This window comes from Culicoides brevitarsis, unplaced genomic scaffold (assembly GCF_036172545.1).
Source record: "Culicoides brevitarsis isolate CSIRO-B50_1 unplaced genomic scaffold, AGI_CSIRO_Cbre_v1 contig_83, whole genome shotgun sequence".
NCBI lineage: Eukaryota > Metazoa > Arthropoda > Insecta > Diptera > Ceratopogonidae > Culicoides > Culicoides brevitarsis.
The window spans coordinates 9,148-13,053 of record NW_026973467.1 but is presented as its reverse complement, the minus strand read 5'-3'; the positions used below and the strand labels follow the sequence as shown (position 1 = coordinate 13,053).

The 3,906-nt window shown below is 19.4% G+C and overlaps 1 long non-coding RNA gene across 1 annotated transcript; it reads left to right on the top strand.

The window, feature by feature from the left end:
- The first annotated feature begins 465 nt into the window (after window positions 1–465).
- LOC134836611 (uncharacterized) lies at window positions 466–2,481 on the top strand. The gene is made up of 2 exons (XR_010162317.1): window positions 466–586; window positions 1,635–2,481. It is a non-coding gene; the product is annotated as an uncharacterized LOC134836611 (long non-coding RNA).
- Window positions 2,482–3,906: the final 1,425 nt, after the last annotated feature.

The window sequence follows — 3,906 nt, the reverse complement described above, 5'->3', positions numbered from 1 at the left end:
TTTTTTTAAAAATATTCATTTTATTTATGATAATAAGATTTTTATTTATAATATTCAATAAATTATTTATTGAATAAAATTTATTAATCCTTTATTAATAAATAAATTCGTCTTCTTGTTCGTTCATAAATAATATTTGATAAACAATTCAAAAATATACGAATTACCTAATAATTTTTTAATAATTTTTTTAATCCTCAATTATAGAAAGAGTATATTAATCCACTAATTGGACATGGTTTATGTTCTTCAGGGTTGTTTTTCTTACTAATGAATAAATCTTATCGAAATAGACATCCTTTATTAAAAATTGTTAATAATTCATTAATTGATTTTATCCCAAGAATTTCTATATGATGATTTTTATTAAGAATTAGAAATATAGCTGCACCTCCATCTATTCAAATTTTAACTAGGTGAAATTATTTTTAGCCACTACAATTATTACAGCAGATCTTGATTCAATTAGCTTTTAATTCAGTTAATCATATTTGTCGTGATGTTAATTATGGTTGATTATTACGAACTATACATGCTAATGGTGCAAGTTTTTTTTTTATTTGTATTTATTTACATATTGGACGAGGTTTATATTATAAATCATACTTAAGTACTCTCTATACATGAAATGTAGGAGTATTATTATTATTTTTAACTATAGGAACAATTTAAATAAATTATCATTAGTAGTTTTAATAGTTTAAAAAAAACATTGGTTTTGTAAACCAACAGTTATTACTAATTTATTATCCGCAATTCCATTTTTAGGGTTAGATTTAGTTCAATGATTATATTTTTATTAAACTATTTTCTGAAATTAATTTTATTATAATGATATTTTTATTAATTAATTCATTTTTTATTACCTTTTTTAATTTTAGGATTAATTTTATTGATGCAAACTATATTAACTTGTTTATTTACAGGAATTTTATCAAAAACTTTTTGATTTTCTTACATTTTATTTTTAATTTTTATTGGGGGGTTATTAATTTTATTTATTTATATATCATCTTTAAATTCTAATGAAAAATTTAATTTTTCAAGAATATTTTAATATTATTAATATTTTTAATTATTTTATGTTTAACTAATATTCAATAAATTATTTAAAGAATATATAAATAATATAAAAATATTAATCGAAAATTATGTTAATAATTCAATATTTGTATTTTTTTTTTTTATTAATTATTTATTAAATTTAATTTAGGATGAGATTGTAGTAATTAATTACTATCTTATTTTTATAATTTATTAATCAAAATATTAAATCTTTCGAAATTAACATTTTATCTAAAAATTGGTGATAATAATTTTATTATTTTGCTTGAATATTGTAATTTTGGTTCATGAAATTATATCTCATTTAGATATTATAAAAAATGATTTAATTTATTCAAATTTTGGTTTATTTTTAGCCATACATTATACAAGATATTCATAGCTTTTAATTCAGTTAATCATATTTGTCAGCTATGTTAAAAGATGGATTCCATTTTCTTACGAACTGATTACCATGCAATGCAGCACCTACTCCTGTTTCTGCTTTAGTTTTCATCAACATTAGTAACAGCAGGAGTTTATTTATTAATTCGATTTAATAATTTATTCATACATTTAAAATAAACGAGGTTTATATTATAAATCATACTTAAATACTCATACATGAAATGTAGGATTATTATTATTATTTTTAACTATAGGAACAGCTTTTATAGGTTATGTTCTTCCTTGAGGACAAATATCATTTTGAGGGGCTACAGTTATTACTAATTTATTATCCGCAATTCCATTTTTAGGGTTAGATTTAGTTCAATGATTATGAGGGGGATTTGCTGTTGATAATGCAACTTTAACACGATTTTTTACATTTCATTTTTATTACCTTTTTTAATTTTAGGTACTACAGTAATTCATTTATTATTTTTACATCAATTAGGTTCTAATAATCCTTTAGGAATTAATAGTAATGTTAATAAAATTCATTTTCATCCTTATTATATTTATAAAGATTTAGTAGGATTTTTAATATTATTAATATTTTTAATTATTTTATGTTTAACTAATCCATATATATTAGGAGACCCAGATAATTTTATTCCAGCTAATCCATTAAGAACACCAGTTCATATTCAACCAGAATGATTTTTTTTTATTTGCTTATGCAATTCTTCGATCAATTCCTAATTAATTAGGTGGAGTTATTGCTCTAGTTATATCAATTGCTATTTTATTTATTATACCTTTTGTTAATAAAAGAAATTTTCGTTCATTAAGATTTTATCCTGTAAATAAAATAATATTTTGATTATTTTTTATTATTGTAATTTTATTAACATGAATTGGAGCTCGTCCTGTAGAAAGACCATTTATTTTAACTGGACAAATTTTGACTATTTTATATTTTTTATATTTTTTAATTAATCCATTAATGATAAAATTATGAGATAATTTTATTAAATAATTAAATCAATGAGCTTGTAAAAGCATATGTTTTGAAAACATAAGAAAAAATTTTTTATTTTATTGATTTTACTTTAAATTATTCATAAAATTAAAATAAATAAAATTTTTTTAAATCTAATAAATAAAATTAAATAACATAATGAAAAAGGTAAATAACTTTTATTTATAAATTCTAAATTTATCATAACGAAATCGAGGTATTGTTCCTCGTACTCAAATAAAAAAAAAGCAATAAAAGATAATTTTATATAAAAAAATAAATTAAATAAATTTGAACCTAAAAATATTACTCTAAATAATATTCTATAAATAAAATTCTGGCATACGCCGGTCTGAAAAAAATTAAAGCAAATCCTCCTCTAGCGTATTCAACATTAAATCCTGAAACTAATTCTGATTCTCCTTCTGTAAAATCAAATGGAGTACGATTAGTTTCAGCTAAAGAAGAAATTAATCAAACATAACTTAGAGGAATTGTTAAAAAAATTAACCATAAATTAATTTGTTTTAAATAAAAATCGATAAAAGAAAATCTAAATACTAAAATAATTAAAGAGATAAAAATTAAAGCTAATCTAACTTCATAAGAAATTGTTTGAGCTACTGCTCGCAATCCTCCTAATAAAGAATATTTAGAATTAGATTATAATTCTATATCTTCTCGTCTAATTTTTTTAAAATTAAATTTTACTTAAAAATTTAAATTCATTTTTATTAATATAAAAATAGTTGATATCTCATCCAACCATTCATACTAGCCTTTAATTAAAAGAAAATGGATTATGCTACCTTTGCACAAATAATAAATTAAATAATTAGGTTAAATATTTTATTCATAAATTATTTCTTTAGATAATAAAGTTAATTGCATCTCTAAAAGGTTGTAAAATTCCATTAATTCCTAAAAATTAATTTTACGAAAAAAAATAACCTAAATAAATTTGAACCTTCAAAAATATTACTCTAAATAATATTCTTATAAATAAATATTTAAAATTATTCAGCTAAAATTAATATAAATAAAATCCTCCTCTAGCGTATTTTATTAAATCCTGAAACTAATTCTAATTTGTAAAATCTAAATTTAGTACGATTCAAATTTCAGTCTAAAAAGAATATTAATCAAACATTTAATATAAATTTTGAAAATAAATTAACCATTAAATTAATTAAAATAAATAAAAAAGATAGAAACCAACCTGGCTTAAATACTGATTTCAAATCATTAAGAATTTAAAATTCGAACAGACTTAAATTTTAAACTTCTAACCTAAATTAATTTTAATTAACATCGAGGTCGCAAACTATCTTATCGATAAGAACTCTTTAAAATAATTACGCTGTTATCCCTAAATTAACTTAATTTTTTAAACATTTAATATTATTATATATTCAATACTTTAATTATATTTATAAAACAAAATAAAAGTTTTTTAA